Genomic DNA, 21,466 nt, shown 5'->3' with positions numbered 1-21,466 from the left:
TCCTGTCAGGCCGCGGGCTCCCCTCTCAGATCCTGAGTTTCCAGAGAAAGGGTGTAAACGCGAGGCCCACGGGGGAGGCCCACGGGGGAGGCCCACGGGGGAGGCCCACGGGGGAGGCCCACGGGGAGGCAGGGGCTGTGAGCAGGAGGCCGCGGCTGGGCCTCGCTTGCTTCCTACCCTCGTGTTGCTCCGTCAACGTTCATAGAAACAGTCCCCGCGAGACGTGGTCAACACCCAAGGCCCGTCCAGCTTTTACTGCCCGGCTGATTCACAGCCACGCTCAGCCCCTTCGCGTCCCCGTCACAGTCGGACTCCGGCCAGGGGCTTCTCCGGCCTGTGACTCCAGGACCCAGCGGGGTCCCTCGGCGGACTTTTCGCATAACCTGGGGCTGCGCGCGCCCGGCCCCGCAGAAAGGTCTCCATCCTCTCCGTGGTGCCTCACACTCGTCGGGGCGCCAGCGTCCGTTCGTCCCGCGTGGCCCTCGGCGTTCTTTATGGCGGGCGGGCGAGGGGGTGGAGCGGGGAGGCGTGGGGTCGGGCGGGGGCGCGACCGCCGGGAGGGACCTGCTCGGGGACCCCGTGCAAACCCCAGGCGGCTCTCCGGGTCGACCCCGCCAACCTTCGAACCCGACGGCGGCCTCCCCTTTCTTACGTGACTCCTTCAGCTTTCCGTTTTCCTCTCTTGGGAAGAGGTGGGACTTCCGGTTTCATCTCCGAGGGACTTCCGGCAAGAGCTCATGTCCTGAAAACAAGACAGCACACGGGCCCGTTGGCCACTCAGGGTGAAAACAGGGAACTCGACGAGGGCCTTACTAAACCAGTCCCGCGATCCTGTCGTTCGGGTTGTAGTGTCCGGCGATCGAGCCACGATAGAGTCGCCCTGGGAACCGCCGGAAGTCGGTCGACGGGAAGACAGGAAGTCCCGCCTCTTCCTCCCAGAGGGAAGACGGTGAGCCGGAGGAGTCAGTCGTAGGGGCTAGCAGGAGCGATTCTGTCGGCAAACAGGTAAGTTACTGTCTGGCCGGGGCGGGGGGTTGGGAGGCGGGGACCGTCCAGCGTCAGCGCGGGTCCTGGGGGCGGTGGCTTCAGGGCCGGGGCGCCGGCGGCTGGACTCCGGGAGCCCCGCCGGGGCCCTCCGCTCCTCCTCCGCCCCCCTCCCCCCGCCTCCGCCCCTCCCCGCTCGCCGGTCCCTCCCGACGCCGCCCAGACTCTCCCGACACACGCCCGCCGCCCGCGCTCCCGCCGCCGCGGCCCGGCCTCCGCGCCCGCCCGGCCCTGCTCGCTCGGCGGCCGGCCCGCGTTGTCCGGGAGAAGCCCCGACGCGGCCCGAGCGCGCACGGCGCGGGCTGGGCGTGCGGTCGGGGCGGCGGGGTCCTGCGCCTCCCGCCCACTCCCCGCCCTCCCGGCTGCCCCGACTGCGCCGCGGCCGCCGGCCCCTTTCGTTAAGGACGCGGGCGGCCGGCGGCCCGACGCGTGTCCCCGGGGTCACGCGGCGGGAGTCGCGGTGCCGGCCCGTCCGGCGTCCCCGCCCCCGGCCCCGCGGCTGTGGCCCCGGCGCGTCCCCGCGGGTGGCCCCGGCCTGCAGCGCGTCCTCGTGGCCGCGCGCCGCGGGCTGAGCCCCGTCCGGGCGCCCGGCGCTGTGACCCCGTCGGTCGCGATCGGGTCGTTTTCGGTTCCGTGTCTTTCACGGGGCAGTTCTAGAAAAGGGCGCGTTGTCAGGGTGGCATCCGGCACACACGTGGGACCTCTTTACCGGGAACCACGCCCGGGTGGTGACAGCGGAGACAGGGCTGCCCGCGGACCCCGCCGCAGTGCGCACGCGCTTTGCGGGACGCGCGGCCCGGGGGGAGCTGGCCCCACGCGGCCCGGGGGGACCTGGCCCCACGCGGCCCGGGGGGACCTGGCCCCACGCGGCCCGGGGGGACCTGGCCCCACGCGGCCCGGGGGGAGCTGGCCCCACGCCGCCCGGGGGGAGCTGGCCCCACGCGGCCCGGGGGGACCTGGCCCCACGCGGCCCGGGGGGAGCTGGCCCCACGCCGCCCGGGGGGAGCTGGCCCCACGCGGCCCGGGGGGACCTGGCCCCACGCGGCCCGGGGGGAGCTGGCCCCACGCCGCCCGGGGGGAGCTGGCCCCACGCCGCCCGGGGGGAGCTGGCCCCACGCGGCCCGGGGGGAGCTGGCCCCACGCGGCCCGCGGGGAGCTGGCCCCACGCCGCCCGGGGGGAGCTGGCCCCACGCCGCCCGGGGGGAGCTGGCCCCACGCCGCGGGGAGCGCTCGCGGGGTCCACCGTGGGGCGCGTTGTGCGCTCCCTCTGGCGCCGCGGCCCGGGCAGCAGGAATTCCCTTCTTAGCAGCTGGCACCCGCGCTTCATCATTTGACCAAAATTAATGTCAGGACTCGGATCTCGTGTTTCTTACTCATTTTTACTCAAGTTTGCTACGTGTGAAATTACTAACTCCTGGCACATGTGAACAACTAAGGCAAGGCTCTCTAGCAGCTCCTGCCTCCTTGCGGGACATGTAAGGCAAGTGGCGATTCTCGGTGTTAACAGTTGCTACTGGTGCCTTTAAAAAAATGTTTTGGAATCATTTCCAGTTTACAGAAAAGCTGCAAGAGGGAACAGAGTTCCTCTGTACTCAGCAGAGAGGCTCCACTTGTCCCAACACGGGTGCCCGCTTTGTGCCGACACCCGGCTAGGTGCCGGAGAGAGCAACATGCTGCCCTCGGTGATTTCAAGGTCTGGTTGAGGGGCAGATACACACACTGCTGCTGGGGGCTAACGCGGAGGTCCAGGGCCTGGGGCGTTATGTCTGACCGCCTGGGAACGGGAGGCCAGAGCTTGCAGGATACGGGGTTTGAGTGAGCTCACGAGGATTAGTGGGCATTCACTTGAGTGAGGGGACAGTTGTCTCAACGTTCATCCTAATTAGGTTTGTTTTATTAGAGCAGAGCTCCCTAACCATTGTAAAACACACTCTCTGCGTTTGATTGCGTCTCCGCTGAGATTTGTTCTACAGGTATCACAGGCTGTGAGTAGAATCCCAGTTTATAAATCTATGAAGACATTAAATGAAGCTGTGTTTCTTATGCAGTTATGGAAATATCTACAGCTATACATTTTAGAATTCTTCGTTTTTCATACTTGTTAAATATTTCTTGTGGCCTGACCATACACCTTCTTTATTCAAGGACTGGAGCCCAGTTCTGAGCTATAACCTGTGTTGTTAGATCCACACACCAGAGGGGACGCTGGAGTCAGTTTTAACTCGGCTAACTTAATACCATAGCCTGGGGCCCTGAGAAAACAGGCATTTCTTTCTCAGTTCTGGAGCTTGAGAAGTCCAAGATCAAGGTGCAGTTTCTCAGTGAGGCTCTTCCTGGCTTGCAGTTGACCACCTCTTGCTGTGTCCTCACATAGCAGAAAGCAAGAGAAAACTGGTCGCTTCCTCTTATGAGGACACTGATCCCATCCTGGGAGCCAGCCCTCACGACCTCATCTAAACCTAATCATCTCCCAGAGGCTTTCACTAACGCAAACACAGTTTTATGTAAAATAATAGGTTATTTTAGAGATAATAAATATGATTCAGTTGATGAAGACATTTTCATTGTTGCGTTTTGATGAAGGGACAACGTGTGGTGGCACACTGGTGCTCTTTCCTATTTTTGGCCATGCAGGGATGAGTGCCCTCACAGAGAGATCAGGGTAGAGGGATGTGGTATTGATCTGATCCCTCGTGTCGGATAGGGAGGCTGAGCCCCACGGAAGCCAAGTGACAAATCCATCTCGGAGGTTAGTGGCAGAGCAAGGATTAGAATCAGGTCTCCTGATTTACAGGCCAGTCTTTCTGCTCTTCCCTCACCGGTTCTCAGACTGGAGGTTCGTCAGGGTCTCCTCGGGGGCTTGTGCAGCTGGGCCATGCCCAGAGGTCTGAACCAGCAGGTGAGGTGGGGATCGGGGTCTGACTGGTTTGCCAATAACCTTCCCAATTTTCACATTGAAAATTCCCAGTTTTTTGTTTGCCTCAAAGAGAGCAGAGTATACCTTAATCGCTTAGTGGCTGGCACCTAATCAGAATTTCACTTGGGGCACTTGTACCCTCCTGAAGTTAAAGTTGGCAGCGTCTGTGGCTCTTACCAAACAGGACACTTTTTTCTTTTTTAAAGATTTTATTGGGGAAAGGGAACAGGACTTTATTGGGGAACAGTGTGTACTTCCAGGACTTTTTCCAATTCAAGTTGTCCTTTCAATCTTAGTTGTGGAGGGTGCCATTCAGCTTCAAGTTGTTGTCCTTTCAGTCTTAGTTGTGGAGGGCACAGCTCAGCTCCAGGTCCAGTTGCCGTTTTCTAGTTGCAGGAGGCGCAGCCCACCATCCATTGCGGGAGTCGAACCAACAACCTTGTGGTTGAGAGGACCCGGTCCAACCAACTGAGCCATCCGGGAGCTCAGCGGCAGCTCAGCTCAAGGTGCCCTGTTCAATCTTAGTTGCAGGGGGCGCTGCCCACCATCGAGGAATTGAACTGGCAACCTAATGGTTGAGAGCCCACTGGCCCATGTGGGAATCGAACAGGCAGCCTTCGGAGTTAGGAGCATGGAGCTCCAACCGCCTGAGCCATCGGCCGGCCCAGGACAATTTTTTGAGGGTGGGATACATTTCTAATTCACATCATTCACAAACAGCAACCAAAAAGTGAACAATGAATGGCTTTGATAGGAAGGCAAAACAATGGCACTTTCAGAAGACAGTGTAGGAGACTGGTTGTGTGAATGCTGTAGGGAAGAGGTTTTTAAACAAATCACAGAAGGAACAAACCACAAAGGAAAAGATCGGTATGTTGACAACACTAACACTGACGGCCAGTGTTAATAAAAGAAACCAAGACAGAGAAGAGACAAGTCACAAGTGAGAATAGGTGTTTTTGATACATATTACTGAGAAAAGATTGGTATCCAGAAAAGTAAACAACAAATCAATAAGAACAATAGAGAAATGGGTAAATTACCAGAAGAGGCATCTCACGGAAGAGGAAAGCTGAGTGCAAAGATTCTCAACTTATTAATAATTACTAGGGAAAGGCAAATTAGGACCAAAATGATATATAGTTCCATACATTTGGTTGACAAAGATGTAAAAATCTGACAATATCTGTGGGGGAGGTAGGAAACTGCTGGAATGCTTACAACTGATGGGAGTGGAAGTTGGTACAGTGACTTTGGAATTAGCTAATAAAGTTGCATGCACCCTTTGCTCCAGTAATTCCACTCCTGGGCCTTCTTCCTAGAGCAGTGCTTCTGTATTGTCTTTCCCCCAGACCATCTCCAGGGAACTGGCTCACAGTGGGCAGTTTTGGGCCCTACCCCGGGCCTGCTGGATCGGAAACTTTGGGGATGGGCTAGCCTTCAGCCTTCGCTAGCTGTCCAGGTGATTTGATGTGGGCTAAAATGGGCAAACATTCCCCAAGAGAAACTCATGTGCACCAGTGCCTGGAGACATGTACGAGCATCCCCAAAGTTGCACGGTTTGTAAAAGGAACACACTGGAAGCAATGTCCAGCGCTGGAGGATGGATAAATGGTATTATATTCCTATTGGTAGTTAAGTACCATACAGCAGGGAGACTGAATGGATTTTAGCGACACGCATGAGAAGTGTCAGGAACGTCGCCTCCAGGGAAAAAGGCATTTCCAGAAGAAGGCACATAATATTTTCCCCATTATTTGTTAATTTTTTAAGTTTAGAAACATGCAAAACAAAATGGCATTATGTTAGGAATACAGATACAGTAAATAGTAAAGAAAACAGGTAAATTGCAAACACAAACTTCAAGGTAGTGGGTACTAGCCCTGTAAGAAGAGGGAAGGTGATAGAGACACCACCAGGTCTTATTCAAAGATAAGAATTTAATTTTCTTAAACTGCGTTCTGTAGTCAGGGTTTTGTTACATTATGTTTAATACCTTGCACATATTAAAATTATTTTTTGTATCAAATATTTAAAAAACTGGATGAAAAAAGGCTTCTGGGGAAAGGAATCTTACAGGGGCGATCTGATCGTCTGTTCCTAACTGGGCCGGTGGTAGTGGGTGGTCAGGCCCAGGCCTGTAGCTTCTTTAGTAAAAGCCTTATCTTTGCCTGAAGCAAATCCTGTCCGTTGCTTCTGTGTGTCTAGGTTCACAGGCCTTTGAAAAGCTGGGAGTAATGCTTACCCCTTGGGGCCTGAGCATCTTCCAGAGAGAGCACAGAATCTTTACCATCTTGGCATTGGACCTCGCCTTGCTTTCTCCCACCTTCCTGTCTTCTTTCTTGTGTTCTTAATTTCAAATGCGTACAAGCTGCTGCAAAACTATTATTCTCTGGAGCATTTGAGCTGTTACTTCCTGGCAGTTGTCATTTTGGCTCATAACTCATACAAATTCTCTGCAGGTTTGGATGTTCGTACGTCTACAAAACAAACGTTTGTTTTTCTCTTTTGCACATCTGTCTACACAGGGACCATTGAGTTTGTAAGAAAAAGCTATGATGGGTGTCATGTGGTCACGGAGATACGTTCTTGCAGGGTTATGATAAAAAAGTAGTTTCAGGAGTAGAGACCTCCGAGAGAAGATTGGTTTCCATGTGAATGATTGTTAATACTTGCTGAACACTTAGGTCACATGCAGTGGTCGAAGCACAGTATGTGCTAATTTTACACTCGGCTGACTGAAGGTTGAGCCCCACCCACAGTGCCCCTCTGGGGGTTGTATCACTACTGCCCCAGTTTCACGAGGTGGAAAGGTGCCCATGGACACCCACATGGGAGTGGAAGAGATCCTCTGACTCCTGCACGCCTGCCAGGTGGATAGTCACAGACGGAGTGTGCCTGCGAGTGTTGGAGTTACAAGGAAAAGAAGTCACTATAGGGATGGGAGTGTGAAGGACGCACAGGGCAGATTTACCGCTGGTTTCAAAGTTACTTACTTTGTTTTAGGAGATTTGTTTCCAAACCAGCAGATATGACTTCATCATTCTAGCAGATGGCAAGTCCCTAAAGCAGAAAAGGAATTGTATTTTGTTCTTAGCTCTAAGGCTTGCACCTTCCAATTTATTAGAAGTGGTAGTACCATGCCACAGGGTTTGAAAAATCCTACTTCTTTGCTTAGGCAACTGGCTGCTAAAAAGGGCACTTTGGGGAACTCTACTTTGCCTGTTTTTCTTTTTTTCTAGCCTTTGATAATTTTTTTGAGTGTCATATTTATTCCATGTTATGAAGTCTTTTTCTTAAATATACATTGCTTTACTGTAAACCTTATTTTAAGCCATCATTTTAAGTCACTCCTTGAAATTAATAAGAAAAATAAAAATATGGTTCTAGAACTAGTCCTAAGTCAAATGACATGTCCTATGGAATCATAGACTACTATTGTTGTTTGCTATTCAGAGAGCTACAATTGTCTAAATCGCTAGAACTGTCGAGCGTTTGTAGTTCTGTACTGTCAGACTTTGTAGCACAGTCAGCCCTGCACTAAGGATGTGACAGCCCAGGGGGTCCTTCCCTGTGTCTGCATCTGACACCTGTGCTTGTCCGAATTCCCTTATGGGAAACTGCGGAACAGGCGTCTTACAACAGATTGTTTAGTTCTAAACTAAAACACGTCTTCCAGTTTCAGCTGCATTTTGCGAAAGCTAGATAATCTATCTTAATTCTGAGTGCTTTTCAATGTTTGATGTTCATTCTACTCTTTTATCTTCTGTGCTGGGCTTTTTTTCTTCCATTAAAAAAGAAAAAAATCTAAATAGTCTGAAATAAAAACCAGTAAGGTGCTAAGAAGCCTCCTAGGGAAAGACATTTTTTTGGTACAGTTGGAGTAACACCAGTGTACTCATCATCCACTGTAACCAAAGCCCAAATAAAACGGAAACTTCGTGATTTAAACCTAGTAGAACAAGCAACAGACCACTCTCTTGAAGTATACAGTTCAGTTGTGATTTCTGCTGATTGTGAATTATGGATCAGAATGTGATATAGAATCATTGGATCAGTTATTAGAGAATGAGGAATCACAGAGGAGTGCATATAATTATAAAACCATTAGAATTTAAACTAAGGTGATAATGTACTTTTAAAAATAGCTTAGAAAATTGAGATCAAGGAGAAGTGGTGGAAATTACAGTCTTTTAGAAAATGAGATCAAACCGTTTTCACTAAGACTTTTCATAGTTCATAATCTGGTTTTCCACGTGGTGTTGTTTAAGTCCTGGGATTTCAGGGGGGTGGCTAGAGGCAGTGTTTGCTAAAATGAGGCAGACTGATTGTGTGTGTGGCCAAGTATGATGTAGGTGGCGGGGGTTGGAGGCTGTGTGTGATAGCTGTTTAGGACACTACATTTTCTCTCCTTCCTGGTCCCCCTTTTTTTTTTTCCTCTCCCTGTCCGCGGTACCCCCCCCCCCCACCTCAGCTCTGTGTCTGGTAAATATATGTTAATATACATATTGGTTCTTTTGAAGGCCGGAGGGGCTTGAATCCAATGGGTCCCATATCTAGCTCTTCAGTCACCCAGGGAGCTCTTGAAAACTCCACATTTTTGTCCTCACCCCAGATTTGCTTCATCAGAATTTCTCCATGGGTAGGACCTGGGCATTCACGTTTTGCTGATTAGCTAAATTTGATTGGTATTGTCCTAATTCCCTTGTTTTGCAAATGTAGAATAGGTAATAGGTCCAGGTGTGCCCTTCCACGGATAGCTGCATTTCTCAGAAAAGGTTTCTGTAAGTCTTGGAGCCTTCCTTGAAGGTAGAGCCACAGGCACTATAATTGTTGGATTGGCGTGTGTCAGAGCCGGCTAGCTGTCCCCTACATCAGGCCTTCCCTCCGGGACCCAGGGATCGGTGCACGGCTCCTGCTGCGTTTTCACACTCCTCGCAGCAGGCAGCTGTGAAGTAGTGGTGGGTGCCGCTTTCCAGTCAAGATTTTTAGAAGCAAATGCACTGCCTCTTTCATTTATAAGTAGCTGAAATGAGATGCATTTATTATAGGAACTGGCAGGCCGCAGTGCCCCCGGGGGTGGGGTGGGGAGACCTGCCACTGGCAAAGGAGATGCAGCAGGATTTCAGGACTCAGTATCCCCAGCTTCATCACGCCCTCACCACCCCTTCATAGAATCCCAGCCTTTTCTCAGAGGTGACCCCACTTCAACAGTAGACACCCTGCAAGGCTCAGAGTTCAGCTTGTGTCATGCGGGAGCCCCTGCTCGCTGAGCCATTTGTCATAAGGGGCGGCCTGCGGGGTCTCTGGTCCCGCTCCCCACTTAGGAACACAGGACATGGTGAGGCCAAAAAGGAACACCCACGGAGCCATGGTCTCGCTGGAGGCTGGAGTCACACGCCCTGCGACCTGCTGTCTGCTTCTCTGCCCGCCAACTGACCGACTCACTCGACCTGACTCCCCAGCGCAGCCGCGGCAGTTATATCAGTGGCTAGTTGGCTAACCGGCCACAGCCGACGGCCATCTACTACCTGAGCCAGCAACTTTCCATGTGAGGCCGAGAGCCTGGAAACTGCTCTCTGGGGCTCTGTCCCCACAGCTTGCTCTCTGGTGTGGCCAGTCACACAGGTTCTGAGTTAGATTTTCAGCCGTTTCAGCCCCGAGGCTGCAGGGTCAGGCTGTTCCCCGAGGCGTACCTGGACGTCCTAGGCTGCCTGTGTTGTGCTGGCGCTGGGACTTCTGATCCCCGAGTTCATTGCCTCCTGCCCCGACTTTGTCCAGTGATACCAGGGCCACCCAACCAAAGGCATTGTTTCCTTAATTTTCCAAAAATGTCCGTCAGTGTCACGCAGAGTCCGTTAGCGTTGCTTCCAGGTGGCTGTGGTGCGGGTAGTTTGTGTGTCACACCGTAGGCTCTAGATGCTCTCTCTGCTCTGGGAGCATCTTTAATCAGATGAGGGAGCCAGTTCCAGAAACCCCAGAACCAATTCAGAAACTCATCCTTAACATCTGCTCCTCTAGAACCTCTCTCAGTACCAAATCTGTGTGGTCAGGATTCTCCAGAGAAACACACCAACAGGACGTGTATTTATTTATGATCGGGTTGGCTCACATGATTGTGGAGGCAGAGAAGTCCCAGTCTTCTGCAGGCTGGAGAAACGGGAAAGCCAGTGATATAATTCAGTTCGGTTTCAAAGGTCCAAGCACCAGGAGTGCAGATGTCTGAGGGCAGGAGAAGATGGGTGTCCCAGAAAAAAAAAGCAAATTCTCCCTTTCTGCACCTTTTTGTTCTGCTCAAGGGCCCTCAGCAGGTTGGATGGTACCCACCGCACTGGGGAGGGCATTCTTTACTCAGTCTCCCCATTTGAGTGCTAACACCTCCCAGAAACACCCTCGCAGACGCACCCAGAAATAATGTTTCACCAGCTCTCTGGGTGTCCCCTGGCCCAGTCAACTTGGCACACAAAATTAACCCTCACAGTACTTTCTGTCGGTCGACCTGAAATGTCCATAGCGGCACGTTTCCCTGCCCTCACAGGGCAGCCTGAGAACAGCTGTTGCATTTGGCTGGCGTGTCTTTAGCCTCCTTTCATCAGGTACGTTTCCCTAGGCTGTCTTTCAGGACATTGACATTTGTGAAGAAAATACTGTGTTTCCCCAAAAAGAAGGCCTAGCCGGACAATTAGCTCTGATGCGTGTTTTGGAGCAAAAACTAATGGAAGACCTGGTCCTATAGTACTATAATATAAGACCTGGTCTTAGAATAGAATAGAATAGAATAGATAATAAATATAATGTAATATAAGACCGGGTCTTATATTAATTTTTGCTCCAAAAGACGCATTAGAGCTGATTGTCCTGCTAGGTCTTACTTTCGGGGAAACACGGTAGTCTCCCCCACTTTCCTTTTTCTTTTTTAAAGAAAACATCCCTCACTTTTGAGTTTCTCGGCTGTTTCCTTTCCATTCTCCTGTGGGTCTTGTGTCTTTGCTGCAGTGGTGCCTTGGTGTCCTGTCCTTCCTGGGGTGACATATCGGGGGCATACCGTGGCCGCCTGCCCTCCCGAGGAGGCTACTTTTCATCACCCTGGGCACGGTGCCCATGTACCAACTGGACGGTTACTGACTATTTTCCTTCCCGTACGTCTCCGAAACAGTTTGTAGGGAGACGCTCAGAGTCCACTGTGCTTCTGGCCCGCTAGGTACAACCTTTGCCAGTGTGGTTTTCTGCCTCCTGCCCACCCTCCATATTTACCAGGAGGCCCTCAGCGTGCTGTTCATCCTTTGCCCCGTCAGTCTGCCTAACTGTCTGTCTCCCATCGTTAAAATGGACTCCTTCATTCCTGCTTTGAATGGTTGAACGGTCCTTGGCTATTTCGGTGCTCAAATTGTCCCCGTAGGATTTGGCCCGCAGGACTGGCTGCCAGTTGACTTCTGTGTCTTTGTGACATCGTCTTTTAAAAAGCATTTGCTTACTTGCTGATATAATAAGATGCTCTGGGCCCCAAGTGTACTAACCTTGTCCCCACCTTGGAATCCGCCATTTCTTGGGGAGCCCAGGTTCCTTTCAGTGGGGGTGGCATCTGAGGCTGAGGCTCCTTTGTGCTGGTTCTCCTGCCTCCATTCGCAGTTCAGTGTGAGGTCCACTGAGCCAAGGTCAATTTCTTTGTGTCCTTGGGTGATTTGACCAAAATTAGACCCCAAGCATCTCTGACTGTTATGAGCCCCCCTCCCCGCCCTCGACTTTGCTGTTTGTTTTGATTTTGAATTTAGTCCAAGAATCACAATTATAAATGTATTTCTGTCTTAGGGCTTCTCTTCTTTCTTGAAGCAGTTATCACTTTCCATTGAGTCATGTAAAGATTTTTTTAAAGCTTCCCCCTCAGTTTTCCTCCCAAAGTAATATATTTTGCAAGGTACAGAAAAGTGCCAGGAAGAAGAAAAAATTACCTATCATTTCACCACCCAGAGGAAAATATTAACCTTATTATATAAATGTTAGAACTATATTTAAAAAATTTAATACCGAAATTCTCCTTTCTAAATATACTTTCTTAACACTCCGATCTTCGATACCCAATAATTTATATCCCAAATGTCTTGAGGCTTGATAGTTTTATATCACATGTTAGCTTATTGACATTTGGAATTACAGTGTTTTCCAGATTTCTTCCAAAATTAGTAGTTTTAGTCTTTTTCCTCTGCAGTTCTTTGATTAGGTATTGTCTTCTATCTCTTCTCAGTGGACCTAAAGAATCTGTCTAAGCAAGAACACTGTGGAACATGCCTTTAGATGTTTTTTAAAGTGATATTTTCCCCAGATTTATATTTTGGAACTACCCATTTTCTTCCTATTTTTTGCTAGAATGAAAAACATCCATTACCAAGAATATCTTTTTCTGCTGGTTGATGTTCAGCAGTTCCTTACTATGAGTGAGGGATTTTTCTCATGGAAGTTAGGAATTTTAGTCCTTCCTCCCACTTTCCAAAGGAGGAAACTGTGGCTTAGAATAGTTTCATGGTTGCCACGTGTCCTACACTTATTGTTGGACTAGCTGGGATGAAAACAAAGGCCTGTACCTCACTTCTTTTTCGCTAGTGTTTAAAAATTTCAGTGTAAAATGTATTATGTGTTTCTTTAGTTTTATTTTCCTAATTTTCTTCCCTTCCCCATAGATTTGCTGCGTGCTTCATTTTCTTGCCTTTTGAAAAAGATGAAAGGCAAATTTAAGGAAAATATACTAACTTTTATCATGGAATGCTTTTTTTATGGCTGCATTATAAATTCTTGAAAGCAAAGGATCTAATGGAAACATTTCATGAGAAAAGAGGGGGTTCTATCAATGTGTCCCCCACCTTTTTTCTTTTTCTTCTTTTTTAGTGAATAGACCATTTAAACTAAATTAAGTAAAGGATATAAATTCTGTTGTTTCAGTTTTAATATTTCATGACTGATTTTATAGATGAAATTATATTTTACAATAAATAGGAAGAAGAATTTATACAGCCTGTTCTGTTTGATGTGAAACAGCAAATCCCATTTCTCTGTAGCTGTAAAGAAAATTCATTATAATGTCTTTAGTTGTAAGGGATGGTTTCATTGTGATTAGTTACACTGATAATAAAGCAACCTTTTCAAATGGTATAAGATACAAACGATCCTGTGTGTCTGCTTTTAATGGCCTTGAAATTTTCCCTTCTCTGTTTTGTTCATAGAATCTGCATTCCTTTCTTTTATCCTGTTTTCCTGTCCTAATTAAGATTTTCTTTCTTAAAAACAATTAGAACAATTAGGTGGAAATACTAACAAAACATTGATTTAAAAAATACTTTTTGAAAGGAGATAAATTTTAACTTCTTGTGAAAAATCTTTCTGACTACAAAAGATTCATTTGTCAGAGATGATTGATATAAGATCGTTATAAAATTAACTTTATTATTGGATCAATTTACTGTATTTGCAAAATAGTACTTGAAGTGTAAGGAGATTAAAAACAAGAAAAGTAATAGCCAGGTAAGAAGGCTCAGCTAATTTTATAGTTTATTTTCCCCCATGATTTGTTGTTTTATATTACTTTTCACACATCTTCACAAGCACGTAGTGTTGGAATGGTGGGGCTCTGGTAATGGAAGGGCTGATAATCTGTTTATTCTCTTATGGTCACTGTGGTTTGAGCCCTGTTAGTCTGGCTTATCGGTGCTTGTTTTAGCTCTAACTTAAGCGCTAGGCAAATATTCTGATTTTTAACTTACAGGCAAAATTGAGTTGATATTTGAAATAGGACATGGGCATCCCTGGAATAGAAACAGTACTCTACTCTGATGCGCGGGAGGCTTCTTTTCTCCATCTCACTGGGCTTGAGAGCCGCAGTCCCAGCACCTGGCTTCAGTGTATCCTTGGCCTCTGGCTCGGGAAGGTTCTGTTTGAGGATTGACCTAAACGTGGCCTGTGAGATGCTGTGGGGATGAACCTGATCAGATTGGGGTCCTGTGGCCAGAGCCCCCCGCCCTCCAGGCTGCCATGCCTGCTGCTGGAGGCCGGTGAGGGAGCCATGCTGTCAGCGTGGCCCAAGGGCTCGGCTCCTTCAGCGCCGTGGCCTGTGCTGGCCGTGTGTTTATCGCGTGGGCTGCCTCATTGGCTTTGGGGCTGTTAGAAGTGGAGGCGGCCAACGTTTTTGAGCCTAGCTGGAAAGGAACTCCTGGCTCGCATTGGCTCCGAGGCAGATGAGCTGCTGGACAATTCCAGGGCCTGTGAACATGGTCGTCTTCCTGCAAAGGAGGAGGGTGTTCAGAAACGTGAAGACATCTCTTTTGTTCCATACGAATCTAAATTTAAAACTCTCCACCTCATCTTTTTATTAGTTAGCTCTTTACTCACTCTTGATTTTATTATATCAGTTTTTCATTGTAAGTGGTATTAGATCTGATTTTGGTAGTGGAAGAGGCATAAATCTAAATGTCAGTTTATTGAAGTTCTGCTATTTTACAGAAGTTTGATAGGAATTCCGCTCTTCGTGTGCATTTCAGACAATACACCTCAGTTAACACTTACTGACTTCCTGCTGTGTGTCTTAATATTATACTACTGGGCTAGTCCCAAAGACTTTTGTTAAAGATTGGAGCAGATAGAAAAGGAAATACGTATCAAATATATACCAAGGAGAGGTGAACTTGAGCCTTATCTGTTCTTGACAAGGTGGAAAGGAGAAGGGCATTCCAGGAGTCATTTATTGATACGTAAAAAATTATGTCACAACTTATTGGCATAAAGCAACAAGCGTTTATTCCCTCACAGTTTCTGTGGGTCTGGGCTTTGGCAGTGGGCTTCACTTGGTGGTCCCCACTCGCTACAGTGGGTGGCTTTACTGACTTCTGCAGGTCAGCCTTTTTGGTGTCCGCAAAGGAGTTCAGAGCACTGTTGGGAGTTTTTATACACGCCTGTGTGTGTACGTCTGCCCTGCCACACCCGCGTATCCCGTGTGATTTTCCTGGTGGCCTGGTGCCAACATGTGCTAACTTCACAGTGTTTACACCCTAGTTTGGGTGCGTCTAGGAGGGGTGATGGGGGCATGGCGTGGGATGGACCCAGAGACAAGGTGGTTCCTTGTGTGGTTAGCCTTGTTTGCTAGTGAGAGTGTGTGCGTGTGCGTGAGAGAGAGAGAGAGAGAGAGAGAGAGAGAGAGAGAGAGAGAGAGAGAGAGAAGGGAGAAGGGCAGAGAGTGGGGGAGGGCTCAAGCTTGCTTAATGTATACGCCTTAGAAAAAAGAAATGAAGAGAGAAATGAAGACTAGATTGGAATGAGAAAAAAGTGGAACAAAAAGAAGGAAAATGAAGGGAAAAGAGTCATGCATGCTGCCCGTGGTAAAGATAGCATATGAAATGGCTGAGTGTTTGTACATTTCTCTAATAGTTCCTGAAATACTTGAAGATGCTGGAAAAGGTTCCCGTGAGAAGTGACCACCAGGGGTCATCAGAAGGCTGCTCTTGATTTCTTTTTTATTTTTCTTAAAATGTATATGAGAATTTTGATTTTTTGCGATTTTTTTTTAAACCATAGCAGAGACTATTTCAGTTAGAGCAGAAACTTTCCTTTGTGACAGATTCTTGGTGAGTTAATAATTTATAGGTAAAATTGAAGATAATAAAGTGATATGTAACTTATTTTTTTGAGTCAAGGCACAACTAGTTGAGAATTTGGATAAGAGTAGACACTGTAAACGGAACTGCATGTTTGAAAATCGTGGCACAGTGAAGATACGTGTTGAGTGGTAATGGATGGATTTGTATGAGAAGCATATGCTTTAGGAAGATTTGGTTTAATAATGTATCTCATTATTTTCGTCTAAACACCTAGCAGGTTGTGAGTATGTTGAAACTTACTGTGGGAAGAAATCCAAGACTCATTTTTTTCCTCCACTGGATACAGTACGAGTCCTTTCAGAAAGAAGTGATATTGTGCCTTCTTTACTCTGAGGGTTGGCCGTGAGTTGAGTCCCGTCTGTTCTGTTGGTTGGCTTTGTTCCTGAGAGAATAAAATAAAGATATTTTTTTTATTATCTTTATTTTATTTTATTTTTAAAAAAGGGCTTTCTGGAACAGGGTAGGCTTTCAGTGAGTGTTTGTTGAGTGAATGAGTGACATAAGCCTCCACAAAAATGAGCTCCTAAACTCTCTCAATCAGGTATTTTTGAATTCCACTTTAAAAAAGACCCCCTCCCCACATCTCCATTGGTAATATTGTGCTTGTTCTAATACCCTTTCTGCTGAAGGTTTTTCTTTTTCATTTACATTAGGATAAACTTCCTCATTTCCGTTTCATCCCCTCCAGATCATTTTAAGGTACTTAAATCACTTTGCAGTTTTGCGCACTGACCTTGTCCTAGTTCTGGGCTGTGTAACTTAGACGAGTGAAAGGCTCCTAGACTTTCTCTGCCTATGATATGTTCTGCTTACAGAGAACCTCACCTTCCTCTAGCCGGGCTGTTTTGGTGACGCCCCACTGACACTGCTTAGTAGATCCCAGCTCTTAATTCAGAGCCTGTGTGACGTGGCCCTGGTTGACCAGCTGCCTTTGTTCTAGGCTGCAGTGTAGTAGAAAGCCAGTCCTGCCGCGGTCTGGACTGCCCATGGTCTTGCTCGCTCATTGTGTGTTTTACGGCTTTGCCTAATCTCTCTCTTCTACGAACTGTTCCTACCTGCTCCCTCAACAAAATAAAAAAATGATTTTTCATTACTTCAAGGTTCAGCTCAAATGATGTTTCTGCTATTTTAGCCAACTATTCTGTGTGGAAGTATGATCCCTTGCCTTGCTCATTTATACTGCTTTAGATCTTAGTTTATGTCACACACATGGTCATGTGTGGCCTTGTCTTAGAGTTCCTTTGCATGTATGTCAATGGCTCCTAATAGACTATGAGCCGGGTGAGGGCAAAGAATGTGTTTGTATCATTAGAGTTCCTTTCACATGGTAGGCACTCTCTCTCACTCTATGTGTTGAATGTTACTCTTTCGTGATACACTAACATATTGAATTATTTTATTATTTAAAATGTCAGTTGGGAAATAGTGTAGAAATATTTCCTCTGTTTGTTATAGAGTATTTAGAGCCATTATCTAGAAAAAGGTGTCATTATTTTGCTTCTGCATATAAGTGTAGTTGTCATTCTTTTGTCTCCAAAAACATATGAGCAGGTGTCATCATTAGAACATTCACGTTGAGCAGAGCTTGTGTGCTATCCATGCCTTCGTGGTGATGACACCGCGCCAGTGCGATGGAGAAGTAGCACAGTGGTGGAGAGCAGTGTGGGGACAGCAGGAGATGCCTGGGCTCCTCATCGAAAGGAAGAGAATTCACACTGTGGTAGACTAAGCAGTCACAGAAATTTGAATATCACTTCTATCCGGGACATTTTCAAGCATATCCATATACGGGCTTATACCAAAGTTGATAGAATCGTACAGAGTCCCCATGTCACTGCCACTTGGCTTTAAGACCCTTAACTGTGCCCTGTTCCTGGACGGTTTTGAAATGCGTCTCAGACATTTTTTATTTCATCCATAAACACTTACGCGAGGAGACATTTCTCATATCCCAGTGAGGTATTCGCTCATTCTAGGACCTTATATGTGCTTGGAATTGTTTGAGGCTCTTGGGTTAAAAGGGTGTGTAAAATAAACCATGCCCTTACATTCTAGTGTGGGGAGACGGAAAATAAAGCAGATTCATTAACAACCAGAACAGGAAAAACACTGGTTTCATCAAAATTTAAAACTTCCGCTTATCAAAAGACAACATTAATAAAACGAAAAGGGAGGAAATATTTGTCAAACACGTAACTGACAAAGGGCTTACATCCAGAAAACACGAGCAACCCTGCAGCTCTGTAATAAAGTAGACACCCGATGTCAGACATGGGCAGAAGGTTACCCAGCGCGTCACAAAGCACACGACAGAGGATGGGGCTCTGGCACTGGCCACTGGGAGATGCCGAGAAGAGCGCCACACACCCGTTACAGTGACTGAAATGTACAAGCCTGGCAGCTTCAGAGGGGGTCCAGCCACTCATCCCTCCCAGTTCTTACGGTTGCCAGTGGCTGTGGACCACATGCAGCCACTTGGAAAATCCGTTAGTGTCGGATAGAGCTAAACGTACCCTGCAGCCCAGCAATACCACCCCTATGTATTTATACAAAAGGAATGAAAACACGTGCTCATAGAAAGACGTGTGCAGGAGTAGTCACAGCAGCTTTACCATAATAGCAAACAACGGGCAGCAGCTCAGAAGGCCATCAGCGGAATTGTGGTAAATCCACACAAGCACTTAGGCTCAGCGGTGGTCGCAGGGCTGCTGCATGCAACGTGCAACTGAACAAGCCCCGGGGGGGGGGGGGGTGGCCCGGGGGGCCCCCTCCCGCTCCCCCCCTCCTCAGGGCATGTCCGATTCCATTTGCAGAACTTCTGGAACAGGCCAAACTGCTCTATTATGGAAGAATTCAGAGCAGCGGTCGCCTCAGGGAGGGGAGGTAGCAAGGCTTGAGTGTGAGGTGGCCTGAGACAGTTTTCTAAGATGGTTGTGTTCTTTGTCTTAATAGGGACACTCAGGAGAGGCCTCTGCAGACCTCAGCTCCTCTTTCTTGTGTCTCTCCTCTCCTTAATTCTACCGGAAGGACTCCAGCTGTTGGGGACCCCTCCCTGTGCTGTGGCCCGGCTCCTCTCTCCAGGGGGTAAGCTGGGACTTACCTGCCTTAGGTCCCCTCTCAGGGACCACTCCCCTTCGGGCCTGCTGAGAAGAGCCCCACACGCGCATTCCAATGGTCCTATGCTGCTGTTTCCTACATTTCCCCCCCTTTTTCAGTTGTTTCATTCATGAGAGTATATTCAGTCCCTGGGAATTCTTGACCAGAGAGGATGTCCTGGATGGAGAATACATCTATTTAAAAAACTATGTTATCTCACCCCTTATGATGTAGGCAGACAGAGATTTTGTGTTGTTCTTTGCTGGAATTCCAGTGTCTACAACCAAGAATACTTGGCATATACCGGCACTAAGTGCAGTTTCTGGAACAGACACATCATTCATTCTTCCTTTCATCCCCCTGTTACAAAGATTGAATAGCAAAACCAGTGCTTTATCTAAAAGACCATTTTTCTGAAAGGTCCATTGGAACCTTGATCTTTATAAACAAAGGGTTTTGTAATGAATTAGTTTGGGAACTGCTTATGTATTGAGCTATCCTGTGGTAAAGAAATTTTGTTTAAACCAGAGTTTTCTTCTTTGATCAGGGATATTACCCCCCCAACGCCCCAAAAATAAATAAACCTATTAATCTCTTACATAATTTATATTGTCTGGAACACATTTTGAAGAAACGGTGAACATCTTATAAGTGTAATAAAACCATGTACATTTATCTTTTTCACTCTTTAACAAGAGTGATACAATATGTTTTACTGTATTACATACAATAAAGTAAATACAGGATGTTTTCATATTGTAGATTATATATGACAATCTGTATATTTTTAAGCAGCTTTATTGAGATATTCACATACCATTCAATTCACCCATTTATACTATGGTTTAATGGATTTAAGTATATTCAGACATGTGCGACCATCACCACAATGAACTACAACGTTTTCATCACCTCAAAGAGAAATCCTGTAACCTTTAGCTACCACTCCCCCTCCCCCCTCGCTCCCCACCCCCCCACACCCCCCCACCCCAATCTGTCTCTAGATTCTATAGGTTTGCCTACTCTGAACATTTCCTCTAAGAGGAATTGTGTAGTATGTGGGTCTTTGAACCTGGCTTTTTTCACTTAATGTAGTGTTTTCTAGGTTCATCCATGTTGTGGCATGTGTCAGTGCTTCATTCATTTTGTGGCGGAATATTTTTCCATTGTATGGATGGACCACATTTAGTTTATCCATTAATCTACTGATGAACATTTGGGTAGTTTCCACCTTCTGGCTATTAGGAATAATATCGCTGTCAACATTCTGGTACAACTTTTTGTGTGCATGTAGGTTTTCATTTCTCTTGGGCATATACCTACGAGTGGAATTGCTGGCTGTATGGTAACTCCATGTTTAATTGTTTGAGGAACTACCAGACTGTTTCCCAAAGTGGCATCACCTTTTTACATTTCTACTAGCAGTGTGGGAGGATTCTGAGTTCTCCGCATTCTCGTCAGCACTTGTTATTCTCTGACTTTCTGATTTTAGCCATCCCAGTGGGTGTGAAGTGGGATTGCATTATGGTTTCGATTTGCATTTTTCTAATGATGACTGATGTAGATTATGTTGTCATGCACTTTTTGGCCATTTGTGTGTATCTTCGTTGGATAAATGTATATTTAGCTCCTTTGCTCATTTTAAAATTAGTCTTTTTGTTATTGAGTCGTAAGAGTTCTTTATGTGTTCTAGATTAAGTCCTATATGAGATATATGATTTGTGAAGTTTTTTGCATTCTGTTGGTTGTCTTTTCATTTTCTTGATAGTGGCCTTTGAAGCATAGTGACATTTGAAGTTTTTAATTTTGATAAAGTCCAATTTATGCATTTTATTTTTTTTGTTGCTCATGCTTTTAGTGTCACATACATATTTTTTGTTCCCTACTTTTCGCAGAGTCAAAGCAACAGCCTTCATTTGTTTTGTCGTTGTTATGGAAAAAAATAGTTATCATTAAATTTGAGGACATAACATGTGATGGCTTTTTATAACATCAAATAAAATGGCTTTTGGTTGAAAATTCTAATTATGATGTAAAATAGATGGAAAATAATATATTTTAATTGAATTAAATAGTATAGTGAAAAATAAAATCAATCTTATTGATTTTAAAGCATTTTATTCAATAAAATCCCTTCCCTTCCCCCAAATTTACTTAATTAATTCTGTTCTACGACTGACATTTCCCTTTGCTGTTAACCTTCAGACAGCACAGAATGACTATTAGATGAAGAGATTGGTGATTGACAACTGGGATAGGAGCGGCTTTTCATTGGCAGAACAGCTTGAGCATGAATGGTGATATGTGATGAGAATATGCACGTTGTTAATCAGGATACAGCTAGAAAAATAATGGTGAGGCTCTTGGCTCCCGGGGAAAAGGATAAAGCTGTTGTTTTTATTTTTAGTTATTTGTTTATTATTTATTTAATTTATTGGGGTGACATTGGTTAGTAAAATTACACAGGTTTCAAATGTACATTTCTATAGTATTTCACCATATATTTGACCCTCTTTACCTTTTTCTACCACCCTCCTCCCCGCTTACCCTCTGGTAACCACACAATTGTCTGTGTCTATGAGTTTTGGTTTCTTCATTTGTTTGTCTTGTTCCTCTGTTTCTTTCAGTTTTATATCCCACATATGAGTGAAGTCATCTGGTTCTTGACTCAAAAAATCTGAAAACATTTACCTGTAAAGGTATATGTACCCCGATGTTCATTACAGCATTATTCACGGTGGCCAAGATATGGGAACAACCAAAGTGTCCT

At 46.7% G+C, this 21,466-nt stretch overlaps 1 protein-coding gene across 2 annotated transcripts in view; it reads left to right on the top strand.

Annotated features, from left to right (window-relative positions):
• Window positions 1–937: 937 nt before the first annotated feature.
• Window positions 938–21,466, top strand: part of ZNF407 (zinc finger protein 407) — a 378,104-nt gene continuing 357,575 nt past the window's right edge. The window contains exons 1-2 of one of the 2 annotated variants that reach the window (XM_081078988.1): window positions 938–1,005; window positions 18,553–18,684. The gene's annotated coding sequence lies outside the window, so the exon portion shown is untranslated. The remainder of the gene's footprint in view (window positions 1,006–18,552; window positions 18,685–21,466) is intronic. The other variant, XM_081078987.1, reaches the window with a different exon arrangement.

The sequence above is a fragment of the Rhinolophus hipposideros genome, assembly GCF_964194185.1.
Source record: "Rhinolophus hipposideros genome assembly, chromosome: 17".
NCBI lineage: Eukaryota > Metazoa > Chordata > Mammalia > Chiroptera > Rhinolophidae > Rhinolophus > Rhinolophus hipposideros.
Note: the sequence above shows the minus strand (reverse complement) of the source record. Positions and strands in the feature narration are given on the sequence as shown.